Source organism: Theropithecus gelada, chromosome 5, assembly GCF_003255815.1.
Source record: "Theropithecus gelada isolate Dixy chromosome 5, Tgel_1.0, whole genome shotgun sequence".
In the NCBI taxonomy this organism is placed as follows: Eukaryota; Metazoa; Chordata; class Mammalia; order Primates; family Cercopithecidae; genus Theropithecus; species Theropithecus gelada.
In genome coordinates, this window is record NC_037672.1 from 86,917,383 (window position 1) to 86,932,470 (window position 15,088).

Here is a 15,088-nt window from a genome sequence, read left to right on the forward strand (position 1 = left end):
TGGAGTGTTGAAGTCTCCCATTATTATTGTATGGGAGTCTAAGTCTCTTTGTAAGTCTCTAAGGACTTGCTTTATGAATCTGGGTGCTCCTGTATTGGGTGCATATATATTTAGGATAGTTAGCTCTTCCTGTTGAATTGATCCCTTTACCATTATGTAATGGCCTTCTTTGTCTCTTTTGATCTTTGATGGTTTAAAGTCTGTTTTATCAGAGACTAGGATTGCAACCCCCGCTTTTTTTTGTTCTCCATTTGCTTGGTAAATCTTCCTCCATCCCTTTATTTTGAGCCTATGTATGTCTCTGCGTGTGAGATGGGTCTCCTGAATACAGCAGACTGATGGGTCTTGACTCTTTATCCAGTTTGCCAGTCTGTGTCTCTTAATTGGAGCATTTAGTCCATTTACATTTAAGGTTAAGATTGTTATGTGTGAACTTGATCCTGCCATTATGATATTAACTGGTTATTTTGCTCATTAGTTGATGCAGTTTCTTCCTAGCCTCGATGGTCTTTACATTTTGGCATGTTTTTGAGATGGCTGGTACCGGTTGTTCCTTTCCATGTTGAGTGCTTCCTTCAGGGTCTCTTGTAAGGCAGGCCTAGTGGTGACAAAATCTCTAAGCATTTGCTTATCTGTAAAGGATTTTATTTCTCCTTCACTTATGAAACTTAGTTTGGCTGGATATGAAATTCTGGGTTTAAAATTCTTTTCTTTAAGAATGTTGAATATTGGCCCCCACTCTCTTCTGGCTTGTAGAGTTTCTGCCGAGAGATCTGCTGTGAGTCTGATGGGCTTCCCTTTGTGGGTAACCCGACCTTTCTCTCTGGCTGCCCTTAAGATTTTTTCCTTCATTTCAACTTTGGTGAATCTGGCAATTATGTGTCTTGGAGTTGCTCTTCTCGAGGAGTATCTTTGTGGCGTTCTCTGTATTTCCTGGATTTGAATGTTGGCCTGCCCTACTAGGTTGGGGAAGTTCTCCTGGATGATATCCTGAAGAGTGTTTTCCAACTTGGTTCCATTTTCCCCCTCACTTTCAGGCACCCCAATCAGACGTAGATTTGGTCTTTTTACATAATCCCATACTTCTTGCAGGCTTTGTTCATTTCTTTTTCTTCTTTTTTCTTTTGGTTTCTCTTCTCGCTTCATTTCATTCATTTGATCCTCAATTGCTGATACTCTTTCTTCCAGTTGATCGAGTCGGTTACTGAAGCTTGTGCATTTGTCACGTATTTCTCGTGTCATGGTTTTCATCTCTTTCATTTCGTTTATGACCTTCTCTGCATTAATTAGTCTAGCCGTCAATTCTTCCACTTTTTTTTCAAGATTTTTAGTTTCTTTGCGCTGGGTACGTAATTCCTCCTTTAGCTCTGAGAAATTTGATGGACTGAAGCCTTCTTCTCTCATCTCGTCAAAGTCATTCTCCGTCCAGCTTTGATCCGTTGCTGGCGATGAGCTGCGCTCCTTTGCCGGGGGAGATGCGCTCTTGTTTTTTGAATTTCCAGCTTTTCTGCCCTGCTTTTTCCCCATCTTTGTGGTTTTATCTGCCTCTGGTCTTTGATGATGGTGATGTACTGATGGGGTTTTGGTGTAGGTGTCCTTCCTGTTTGATAGTTTTCCTTCTAACAGTCAGGACCCTCAGCTGTAGGTCTGTTGGAGATTGCTTGAGGTCCACTCCAGACCCTGTTTGCCTGGGTAACAGCAGCAGAGGCTGCAGAAGATAGAATATTTCTGAACAGCAAGTGTACCTGTCTGATTCTTGCTTTGGAAGCTTCCTCTCAGGGGTGTACTCCACCCTGTGAGGTGTGGGGTGTCAGACTGCCCCTAGTGGGGGATGTCTCCCAGTTAGGCTACTCAGGGGTCAGGGACCCGCTTGAGCAGGGAGTCTGTCCCTTCTCAGATCTCAACCTCCGTGTTGGGAGATCCACTGCTCTCTTCAAAGCTGTCAGACAGAGTCGTTTGCATCTGCAGAGGTGTCTGCTGCTTTGTTATTGTTTTCTGTGCCCTGCCCCCAGAGGTGGAGTCTACAGAGACAGGCAGGTTTCCTTGAGCTGCTGTGAGCTCCACCCAGTTCGAGCTTCCCAGCAGCTTTGTTTACCTACTTAAGCCTCAGCAATGGCGGGCGCCCCTCCCCCAGCCTCGCTGCTGCCTTGCCGGTAGATCACAGACTGCTGTGATAGCAATGAGGGAGGCTCCGTGGGTGTGGGACCCTCCCGGCCAGGTGTGGGATATGATCTCCTGGTGTGCCTGTTTGCTCAAAGCGCAGTATTGGGGTGGGAGTTACCCGATTCTCCAGGTGTTGTGTGTCTCAGTTCCCCTGGCTAGGAAAAGGGATTCCCTTCCCCCTTGCGCTTCTCAGGTGAGGCAATGCCTCGCCCTGCTTCAGCTCTCGCTGGTCGGGCTGCAGCAGCTGACCAGTACCGATCGTCCGGCACTCCCCAGTGAGATGAACCCAGTACCTCAGTTGAAAATGCCGAAATCACCGGTCTTCTGTGTCGCTGGCGCTGGGAGTTGAAGACTGGAGCTGCTCCTATTCGGCCATCTTGCTCCACCCCCCTAGTTAGCCATCTTGAAGCCCCTCCGTACTACAAACATTAATCATGCAAAAAAACCTCAATAAATTCCAAATGATCAATATCATACACATTATCTGACTCTCTTCAATCAAATTAGAAACCAATAGCTAAAGAAACACTGCAGATATCTCACATGTCTATAAACTAGTAATCTCATATGTTAAAAATTCCATATGCCTAGACATTTGGGCTAAAATTAGCTCAACTTTCAAAAATCTTAAGGTAAACACGAAATACTTAGAAATGAATGAGCCATGAAAATAGTAGATGCCAAAATTTGTGAAAACAACTGAAGTAATATTTAGAAAAAGTGTTAGAGCTTTAAATACATTTAACAGGAAATAAGAGAAGTCGAAAGCAAATAAATTAAGCATAAACTTAAGATATTAGAAAATTAAGAGGCTGAAAGCAAATAAATTATTAAACTTAAGATGTTTGAAAAGACAAAGAACAAAGGATACATATAATAAGGCTCAAGGCAGAAATCAATATAATAAAGAACAATAAAACATTGACATGAATCAAATGATGTCAATTCTTTGAAAATATCAATGACAGATCTCTGAAAAGATTAATCACAAAGAAGAGAAAAAATACAAATAACCAGTTACAGAAAAGAAAAAGGGACATTACTTTCAACACAAGAAATATTTACAGAATTAATGTTTTGAAAAACTATGTATTAATTTGACATTTTCAAAATAAGCATTGTTATTTGAAAATAGATGAAATGCACAATTTTTAGAAAAATATAAAATGCTAAAATTAGCACAAAAGGAAATGTAAACTTGAATTAACCGATAAGAACTAAAGAAATTGTAGGCTGGGCATGGTGGCTCATGCTTGTAATCCTAGCACTTTGGGACGCCTAGGCGGGCAGATTGCCTGAGCTCAGGAGTTCGAGGCCAGCCTGGGCAATATGGTGAAACCCGGTCTCTACTAAAATACAAAAAAATAATAATAATAAAATTAGCTGGGCATGGCGGCATGCGCTGCCCAGGAGGCAGAGCTTGCAGTGAGCAGAGATCAGAGATCATGCCACTGCACTCCAGCCTGGGTGACAGAACGAGGCTCCATCTCAAAAAAAAAAAAAAAAAAAAAAAAGGAAAAAGAAAAGAAAAAGTAAAAAGAAATCGTAATGAAAAATCAAAGTTCTCCTTTTTTCTAAAGCCTCAGGCCAAGATGGTGTTATGGATGAATTCTACAAAATTTCAAATGCAAAGAAAAAGCTCTTAACATTTTTTGAGGGTTGTATAGTCTTGGTTCCAAAACCAATAGAAAGAGTACAAGAAAAGAAAATTATAGGCACAGTACACTTCACTTTTAAACACAGAAATGAAAATAAAACATTAGCAAGGCCAAATTAAGTATGTCATAATAATGCATTTTCTTCATTTTTAATTTTCATGAATATATAGTAGGTGTATATATTTATAGGGTACATGACATGCTTTGATACATGCATGCAATGTGTAATAATCACATCATGTAAAATTAGATATCCTTCCCCTCAAGCATTTATCCTTTGTGTTATAAACAACCCAATTATATTCTTTTGGTTATTAAAAATATGTAATTATATAATTATTGAGTACAGTCATCCTGTTGTGCTATCAAATACTAGGTTTTATTCATTCATTATATATTTTTTGTACTCATTAACCTTTCCCAACTCCTTCCCACACCTCCACTGCCCTTCTCAGCCTCTGGTAACCATCCTTCTATGTCTCCATGAGTTCAATTGTTTTGATTTTTAGATCTCACAAATAAGTAAGAACATGTGATGTTTGTCTTTTTGTGCCTGGCTTATTTCATTTGACCTAACGACCTCCAGTTCCATCCATATTGTTGCAAATGATAGAATCTCATTCTTTTTTATGGCTGAGTAGTACTCTGTTATGTATAAGTTCCACATTTTTAAAAAATTCATTCATCTGTTGATGGACACTTAGGTTGATTGCTATGGCTGAGTAGTACTCTGTTATGTATAAGTTCCACATTTTTTTTTAAATTCATTCATCTGTTGATGGACACTTAGGTTGATTGCTATTGTGAAGTGCTGCAACAAACATGGGAGTGCAGATATCTCTTCGATATGCTGATTTTATTTCTTTTGAGTATACACCTAGCAGTAGGTTTGCTGGATCACATGGTAGCTCTATTTTTAGTTTTTTGAGGAACCTTCAAACTGTTCATCATAGTGGTTGTACTAATTTACATTACAATCAGTGATTGTCAGAGAAATACAGATTTTGTGTGTGTTCTTCAATTTTTTTCATTAGTATTTTACAGTTTTCATTGCAGAGATCTTTCACCTCTTTGTTAATTTTCATATACTTGTTTGCCATTTGTATATCTTCTTTTGAGAAATGTCTATTTAGGTCTTTGTTCTATTTTTAATGGGGTAATTTGAGCTCCTTATATATTCTGTTTATTAATCCCTTGTCAGACAGGTAGTTTACAAATATTTTCTCCCATTCTGTGGGTTGTCTCTGCACTTTGTGATTGTTTCCTTTGTGCAGAAGCTTTTAAACTTGATGTGATACCATTTATCCATTTTTGCTTTGGTTGCCTGTGCTTGTGGGATATTGCTTAAGAAATCTTTGCTCAGACCAGTGTCCTGTACAGTTTAGTTTCTTCAATGTTTTTGTGGAGTTGTTTCATAGTTTGAGGTCTTACATGTAAGTCTTTAATCCATTTTGATTTCATTTTTTGTATAAGGAGAGAGATAGTGACCAGGTTTCATTCATCTGCATGTGGATATACAGTTTTTCCAGTACCATTTATTGAAGAGATTGTCTTTTTCCCTAGTGTGTGTTCTTGGCAACTTTGTTGAAAATGAGTTTTACTGTAGGTGTGTAAATTTGTTTCTGGGTTCTCTCTTCTGTTCCAGTGGTCTATGTGTCTGTTTTTATGCTAGTACCATACTGTTTTGGTTACTGTAGCTCTGTGGTGTAATTTGAAGTCAGGTAATGCGATTCTTCCAATTTTGTTCTTTTTGCTCAGGATAGCTTTGGCTATTCTGGGTATTTTATGATTCTATATAAATTTCAGGATTTTTTTTTCTACTGCTGTGAAGAATGTCTTTGATATTTTGATAGGGATTGCATTAAATCTGCAGATTGCTTTGGGTAGTATGGACATTTTAACATTATTGATTCTTCCAATCCATAAACATGGAAAGCTTTCCATTTTTTGTGTGTCTTCTTCTGTTTCTTTCATTAATGTTTTAGAGTTTTCTTTTCTTTTCTTTTCTTTTCTTTTCTTTCTGAGATAGGGTCTCACTCTGTCACTCAGGCTGGAGGGCAGTGGCAAAATCTTGGCTCACTGCAACCTCTGTCTCCCAGACTCAAGTAATAAGTAATCCTCCCACCTCAGCCTCCTGAGTAGCTGAGATTACAGGCATGCACCACCATGCCTGGCTAATGATTTTTTTTCTTATATTTTTAGTAGAGACAGGGTTTTGCCATGCTGGCCAGGCTGGTCTCGAATTCCTGGCCTCAAGTGATCCACCCACCTTGGCCTCCCAAAGAGCTGAGATTATAAGCATGAGCCACCACACCCCACTTAGAGTTTTCATTGTAGACATCTTTTACTGTTTTGGTTAATTCCTAGGTATTTAATTTTGTTTGTGGTTATTATAAATGGGATTATTTTTTGATGTATTTTTTCAGATTGTTCACTATTGGCATATAGAAATGCTACTGATTTTGTATGTTTATTCTGTATCCTGCAACTTTACTGAATTTGTTTATCAGTTTTAATAGTTTTTTGGTGGAGTCTTTAGTTTTTTCTAAATATAGGATCATATCATCTGGAAAGAAGGATAATTTGACTTCTTCCTTTCAACTTGGATACTCTATTTCTCTCTCGTCTGATTGCTCTAATTAAGACTTCCAGTATTATGTTGAATAACAGCGATAAAAGAGGGCATCCTTCTCATGTTCCAGATCTAAGAGGAAAAGCTTTCAGTTATTCCCCATGTAATATGATACCAACTGTTGGTCTATCGTATGTGACTTTTATTACATTAAGGTATGTTTCTTCTATACTCAGGTCTTTGAGGTTTTATTGTTTTGTTTTGTTTTGTTTGTTTGTTTGTTTTTTTAATCATGAAGGGGTGTGGAACTTTATCAAATGTTTCTGCAGCATCAAGTGAAATGATTATATGAGTTTTGTCCTTCAGTGTGATGTGATGTATCACATTGATTGATTTGCATATGTTGAACCATCATTTTATCCCTGGGATAAATCTCACTTGGTTATGATGAATGATATTTTTAATGTATTGTTGAATTTCATTTGCTGGATATTTTGTTGAGGATTTTTGCATCAATATTCATCAGAGATATTGGCCTATAGTTTTCTTTCTTTGATGTGTCCTTGTCTGGTTTTGATATCAGGGTAATACTAGCCTTGTAGAATGAGTTTAGAAGTATTCCCTCTTACTCTATTTTTTGGAACAGTTTGAGTAGGCTTGGTATTACTTCTTCTTTAAATGTTTAATAGAGTTCAACAGTGAAGCCATTGGGTCCTGGGGTTTTCTTTACTGGAAGATTTTTATTGTGGCTTTGAACTCATTACTTTTTATTGGTGTACTCAGGTTTTGAATTTCTTCATGGTTCAATCTTTGTAGGTTGTTGTGTCCAGGAATTTGTACATTTCTTCTAGATTTTCCAATTTATTGGCACATAGTTGCTCATAGTAGCTACTAATGATCCTTTGACTTTTGCAGTATCAGTTGTAATGTCTCCTTTTTCATCTCTGCTTTTATTTATTTGAGTCATCTCTCTTTTTTTCTTAGTCTAAGCTAAAGACTTGTCAATTTTGTTTATCTTTTCAAAAAACCAGCTTTTTGTTTCATTGATCCTTTTTATTTTGAGACACAGTCTCACTATGTTGTCCAAGCTGGAGTGCAGTAGCATGATCACAGCTCACTGAAGCCTTGACCTCCTGGGCTCAGGTGATCCTCCCACCTCATCCTCCTGAGTAGGTGGTCAGAGGTGTGTGTGTGCCACCACATCTGACTAATTTTTTGTACTCTTTGTAGAGATGGGTTTTTACCATGTTTCCTAGGCTGGTCTTAAACTTCTGAGCTCAAGCCATTCCCCTGCCTTGGCCTCCCAAAGTGCTATAATAAAATTACAGGCATGAGCCACTATGCCTGGTTGACATTTTGTATTATTTTCTTCATTTCAGTTTCATTTATTTCTGCTCTGATCTTTATTTTCTCATTTCTTCTACTAATTTTTGGGTTTTGTTTGCTCTCACTTTTCTAGTTCTTTAAGATGTATCATTAGGTAATTATTTTTCTTCTTTTTTGATATAGGCATTTAAAGTTATAAATTTCCCTGTTAGTACTGCTTTTGATGTATCCTATAGGTTGTGTTTCTATTATCATTTGTTTAAAAAAAATGTCAATTTCCTTCTTAATTTCTTCATTGACACACTGGTCATTCAGGGGCATATTGTTTAATTTCTATGTGGTTGTACAGTTTCCAAAATTCCTCTTGTTATTAATTTGTGGTTTTATTCCATGCGGTCAGAGAAAATGCTTGATATTATTGCAATTTTTTTGAATATCTTAAGACTTATTTTGTGACCTAGCATATGGTCTATCCTTAAGAATGATCCACATGCTGAGAAGAAAAATGTATATCCTGCTGCCATTGGATGAAACATTCTGTAAATATCTATTAGGTCCATTTGTTCTATAGTGCACACGAAGTCTAATTTTTTTGTTGTTGATTTTCTCTCTGGGAGATCTGTCCAATGTGGAAAGTGAAGTGTTGAAGTTTTCAGCTATTATTTTGTTGGGGGTCAATCTCTTTTTTTATCTCTAATAATTTTTGCTTTATAAATGTGGCTGCTGCAGTGCTGGATGCATATATGTTTACATTTATTATATTCTCTTGCTGAATGGATACTTTATCATTATATAATTACTTTCTTAGCTCTTCTTACAGTTTTTGTCTTGAAATTTGTTTTTTATAATGTAAGTATAGCTAATCCTGTTCTTTCTTGGGCTCAGTTTTCATGGAATATCTTTTTCCTTCCCTTTATTTTTCAGGCTATGTGTATCTTTGAAGGTAGTGTGTGTTTCTAGTAGGCAACAGATTACTGCATCCTGTTCTTTCATCCATTTAGCCACTTTGTTTCTTTTGATTGAAGAGTTTAGTCCATTTACATTCAATATTACTGTTGATAACATTGGACTTATTGCTGCCAGTTTGTTGTCTATTTTCTCATTGTTTTGCAGTCTTATTTTCCTTTTTTCCTTCCTGTCATTCTTAAAGTGAAGGTGATTTTCTCTGGTGATATGATTTAATTTCTTGCTTTTTAATTTTTTGTTTATCACTGTATGTTTTGCAATTTGAAGTTACCATGAGGGTTGAAAATACTATTTTACAGCCCATTATTTTAAGCTGGTAATAACTTACAACTGATTGCATAAGTAAGCAAACACACACACAAACAGAAAACTAAAGAAGGGATACACTTTAATTTTGTCCCCCTGCTTTTTAACTTTTTGTTGTTTCTCTTTATGTCTTACTGTTCTGTACATGCCTTGACAAATTGTTGTAGTTATTATTTTTTATTGGTTCATCATTTAATCTTTCTACTTAAGTTGATAGAAGTTTATACACCACAACTACAGTGTTATACTATTCTGTATTTTTCTGTGTCCTTAATATTATCATTGAGTTTTGTACCTTCATATGATTTCTTCTTGCCCATTAATATCCTTTCATTTCAGATTGAAGAACTCCCTTTAGCATTTCTTGTAGGACAGGTGTGATGTTGATGAAATCCCTCAGTTTTTGTTGGTCTGGTAAGATCTTTATTTCTCCTTCGTGCTTAAAGGATATTTTTGCCAAATATACTATTCTAGGATGAAATATTTTTCTTTCAGCACTTTATTTTATTTTATTTTTTTTGAGATGGAGTCTCGCTCTGTCGCCCGGGTTGGAGTGCAGTGGCCGGATCTCAGCTCACTGCAAGCTCCGCCTCCCGGGTTTACGCCATTCTCCTGCCTCAGCCTCCCGAGTAGCTGGGACTACAGGCGCCCGCCACCTCGCCCGGCTAGTTTTTTGTATTTTTTTAGTAGAGACGGGGTTTCACCGTATTAGCCAGGATGGTCTCGATCTCCTGACCTCGTGATCCCCCCGTCTCGGCCTCCCAGAGTGCTGGGATTACAGGCTTGAGCCACCGCGCCCGGCCTCAGCACTTTAAATATGTCATACCAGTTTCTCCTGGCCTGTAAGATTTCCATTGCAGTCTGCTGTTGGATGTATTGGAGTTCTATTGTATGTTATTTGTTTATTTTCTCTTGCCGTTTTTAGAATTCATTCTTTATCTCTTGCGGAGTTTAATTATTAAATGCCTTGAGGTAGTCTTTTTTGGGTTAAATATGCTTGATGTTCTATAACCTTCTTGTACTTAAATGTTGATATCTTTCTCTAGGCTTGGGGAGTTCTCTGATATTATCCTTTTGGATAAACCTTCTACTCCTGTTTCTTTCCCTACCTCCGCTTTAAGGCCAATAACTCTTATATTTGCTTTTTTGAGACTATTTTCTGGATCTTATAGGCCTGCTCATTGTTTTTATTTTTTTATTCTTTTTTCTTTCTGCACATTTTCAAATAGCCTGTCTTTAAGCTCACTAATTCTTTTTTCTGCTTGATCCATTCTACTATCAAGAAATTCTGATGCATTCTTCAATATGTCAATTGCATTTTTCAACTCTAGAATTTCTGCTTGATTCTTTTTAATTATTTCAATCTCTTTCTTAAATTTATCTAACAGAATTCTGAATTCCTTCTCTGTGTTTTCTTAAATTTTAGTTTCCTCAGAAAAGTTATTTTGAATTCTCTGTCTGAAAGATCACATATCTGTTTCTCCAGGCTTGGTCCCTGGTGACTTATCTAGTTCATTTGGTGGTGTCACGTTTTCCTGTATATTACTGATGCTTGTAGATGTTTGTTGGTGTCTGGGCATTGAAGAGTTAGGTATTTATTGTAGTCTTCACAGTCTAGGTTTGTGTCTTTCCTTCTTGGAAAGGCTTTCCAGATATTCAAAGGGACTTTTGCCCAATCCAAATAATGCTGTAGTTTTTGTAGACTCATTGAGGTACCATCTTGGTCATCTTGAATATAATCTGGAAGAATTCTTTGGATTACCATACAGAGTCTCTTGTTCATTTTCCTTACTTTCTCCCAAACACACACAGTCTTTCTCTCTCTTCTGAGTCACCTGGAACTGGGAGTGTGGTGATGCAAGCACTCCTGTGGCCACCACTACTGAGACTGCACTGGAGCAGACTTGAAGCCAGCACAGCATTGAGTCTTGTTCAAGGCCCTTCCCTTCAGGGTGGTGAGTTCCCCAAGGCCCTAGGCATGTCCAGAGATGCTGTCTGGGAGTCAGCGATTGAAGTAAAAACCTTAGCAAATTACCTGATGCTCTATTTTATGGCAGCTAAGCTGGCACTCAAATCACAATACAAAGTCCCTCCTGCTCTTCCTTTCCCTTTTCACAGGCAGAGGGACCTCTCTTTGTGGCCACCACCACCACCAACCCATGGGGGATTCTGCCAGGCCACTGCTGATGTCGCTTAAAGCCCAAGTGCTCTTCAGTCAGCTTGTGATGGATGCTGCCAGGCCTGGGACTCACCCTGCAGGGAAGTGGGCTCCCCTTTTGCCCAGGGCATGTCCAGAAACGTCATCCAAGAGCCTAGGCCTGGACTCAGGGACTCCAAGAGCCTGCTCTACCCCATCGTGGCAGAGCTGGTACCTAGGGTGCAAGACAAAGTCCCATTTACTTTTCCCTCTGCTTTTCTCAAACAGAAGGAGTCTCCCACCATTGTTGCCATAGCTGGAAATATGTGGCGTTTCCTCTGAAGACAGCATGTCTCAGTGCCCAAGGCCCATTGTGTACTCCCTGGGTAGCACTGCTGGTTATTCAGGGCCAAAGGGCTCTTTAGTTAGCAGATGATAAATCTTGCTCAGACTGGTCTTTCACGTTAAGAAAGAGCATTCTCTTTTGGCCCAGGGTATGTCTTGAAATGTGGTTTGGGAGCTAGTGTCTGGAATAGGGGCTTCGTGACTCTATCTGGTACACTATCCTACTGAGACTGAGCTGGTTTCCAAAATGCAAGACAAAGCCCTCTTTATTCTTCACTCTGCCCTCCTCAAGCAGAAGGAAGGAATCACTTTCATTGCTTCAAACTGCTCTGCCTGGACCTAGAGGGAGGAGTAGCACAAGCACTTCCTTAGCTGCGCCCTCTAGTGTCTCCCTAGGTCAAGTAGTTCTCACTGGGTACCACCCTAGTTTGCTGGCTCTCAGCCCAGCCTTGCACTAGGATTTGCCTAGGAATTGCAGTCCTTGTGTCCTAGACTGCCTTTCAAGTTTACCTAGGCCCTCAGAGCACTTCAGCCTGCAGTAGTGAGGCTTGCTGAAAAACTCAAGTTCTTACCACTGGGATGAGCAATTCCCTCTGGCTAGGGCTATTCCAAATGCTCCCTCTGTGTGCAGGTGCTGGTTGAGGCCAGCAAGGCTTTATTCCCCACTGTGATGGGGCAGCACCCAGTTCAATGTAAAATACCCAAGTTGCTGCATTTTCCCTCCCCAAAGTGCACAGATTCTCTCTCTCTCTGCACCTCTCTCTGCTGCCAGCAGATGGGGAAAGTGTGGTGTCCATGATTGGAGACTCTCTCCTGCACTCCTCAATGCCTCGTTCAGTGATATGAAGTTAAAAGCAGGTACTATGATTCCTCACCTAAGTTTTGGTTCTTGTGATGGTGCTTTTCCATGGGCAGGTAGTTATTAAAATTTGGTGTTCCAGTGAAATGGATGAAAGGTGTAGGCTTCTATTCCACCATCTTGCTCTTCCCCTAACAATAATTTTTTTTATTAAGTAAGATATTATTATCTTAGATATAACACAAAATTAGGAAAGTTTTGTCTCCATAAAAGCAAGGATGAGTCTGCACTGGGTGTGCCTTATCACCATGCCTCAGAAAATTGAATAAATCAAGGATTTTCTGCTTACAGCCTGGTGAAAGGATGCCAAATCTGTCAAGATCAAGAAAAATAAGGACAATGTGAAGTTTAAAGTTCCATGGAGCAGATTCCTTTATACCCTGATCATCACCGACAAAGAGAAGGCAGAGAAACTGAACTAGTCCCTGCCCCTGGTTTTGCAGTGAAGGAGCTGAAATGAACCAAACACTGATCTGAACTGTATTAAAATATTAAAAATCCTTTAAAACAAGAAAGCAAGGCTGATTCAGCATCAGAAAATGAGCCAATGTAACTCACCACATGAATATACTAAAGGAGAAAAACTATAGGATGGTCATAATACAGCCAGAAAAAGCATTGGATACAATTCAATAACTTCATGATTAAAAATAAAAACTCTTAGAAAATCAGGTTTAAAAGAGAATGTCCCAATTTATAAAGGTCATGTGACAAATACCTACAACAAACATTATATTTACTGGAAAGATTGTAGAATTCCATCTAAGATAGAAAACCCCCAAAGCACTAACCTGAGGCTAAAATTGATGTATTTAATTACATCAAAATCAGCTTTTCTATTCCATGAAAATAGCCATGTAACAGAGAACTGATGAAGAGTTTGGGGATTACAGTAGAAAATTAGTAAAAGGAAAAAAACGTGATTCATGAGAAAAAGGAACTAAAAGGATAAGTTTTAAATGATATCTAACTTATGACAAGATGCTCAAACTCGTTTGGGATTTGTAAGAGATGCAAATTTAAACAACAATAGTAACTTCAAATCTATCAGAGCACAGTTCACAAAACTGGAACTCATGCCAAGTGTTGCAGGGAGATGGGGATGGGGGATGTAAAGATCCTCAGCAGTGCTGTTGGGGATGCGGACTGTTGTAGTCACACTGGAGAGCCTCTGGTCCTATTTGGTCAAATTAAGAATATGCATATCCTCTGACCCAGCAATGCAGATGGGGAATCCAGAAGATTGTTATGGGTGGGATGTCTAGGTTCTCATCCCAGAGAAAGTCTCACACAGGTCTATAATGGGGCATATATGAAGATGTTCATTGTTTTTCAGGGAGGTGTCAGCAATCTGTGGTTTCTTACTGGGTGCCTGCAGAAGTGCTTGTACTGGATGTGCACTAGGGAGTATTATAAAACAATTAAGCAACAGTCTTGATATATGTGCAGCACCATGAAGACACTTGAAACCAGAATGCTGAGTGAAAAAGTCAGGAACAGAATGAAGTGTATGATGCCACACAATTTGTGTACATTGAAAGTACTTTCATACAAGACAGCAATATTTATTATATAAGAAATCTGTAATGGATCCTGAGCAAGATGGCTGAATAGGAACAGCTCCAGCCTCCTGCTCCCAGTGTGAGCGACACAGAAGACGGGTGATTTCTGCATTTTCAACTGAGGTACTGGGTTCATCTCACTGGGGAGTGCTGGACAATCAGTGCTGGTCAGCTGGTGCAGCCTGACCAACAAGAGCTGAAGCAGGGCGAGGCATCACCTCATCTGGGAAGCACAAGGGGGAAGGGAATCCCTTTTCCTAGCCAAGGGAAACTGAGACACACAACACCTGGAAAATTGATCGGGTAACTCCCACTCTAATACTGTGCTTTACCAAGGGTCTTAGCAAATGGCACACCAGGAGATTATATCCCACACCTGGCCCAGAGGGTCCCACCCCCACGGAACCTCACTCATTGCTAGCACAGCAGTCTGAGATCTAACTGCAAGGCAGCAGCAAGGCTGGGGGAGGGGCATCTGCCATTGCTGAGGCTTAAGTAGGTAAACAAAGCCACCAGAAAGCTCGAACTGGGTGGAGCCCACTGCAGCTCAAGGAGGCCTGCCTGCCTGTGTAGACTCCACCTCTGGCGGCAGGGCACAGCTAAACAAAAAAAAGCAGAAACCTCTGCAGATGTAAATGACCCTATCTGACAGCTTTGAAGAGAGCAGTGGGTCTCCCAGCTTGGAGGTTGAGATCTGAGAATGGACAGACTGCATGCTCAAGTGAATCTATGACCCTTGAGTAACCTAACTGGGAGACATACTCCATTAGGTGCAGACTGACACCTCACACCTCACACAGCAGGGCACACCTCTGAAACGAAGTTTCCAGAGGAAGAATCAGACAGCAACACTCGCTGTTCAGCAATATTCTATCCTCTGCAGCCTCTGCTGCTGATACCCAGGCAAACAGGGTCTGGAGTGGACCTCAAGCAAACTCCAACAGACCTGCAGCTGAGGGTCCTGACTGTTAGAAGGAAAACTAACGAACAGAAAGGACAACCACACCAAAACCCCATCAGTATGTCACCATCATCAAAGACCAAAGGCAGATAAAACCACAAAGATGGGGAAAAAGCAGGGCAGAAAAGCTGGAAATTCAAAAAATCAGAGTGCATCTCCCCCTCCAACGGAACACAACTCATCACCAGCAATGGATCAAAGCTGGATGGAGAATGACTTTGAGGAGGTGAGAG

The 15,088-nt window shown here is 39.7% G+C and overlaps 1 pseudogene; it reads left to right on the plus strand.

Moving 5' to 3' along the window:
- Window positions 1-12,580: 12,580 nt before the first annotated feature.
- Window positions 12,581-12,792, plus strand: LOC112625382 (annotated as a pseudogene).
- Window positions 12,793-15,088: the final 2,296 nt, after the last annotated feature.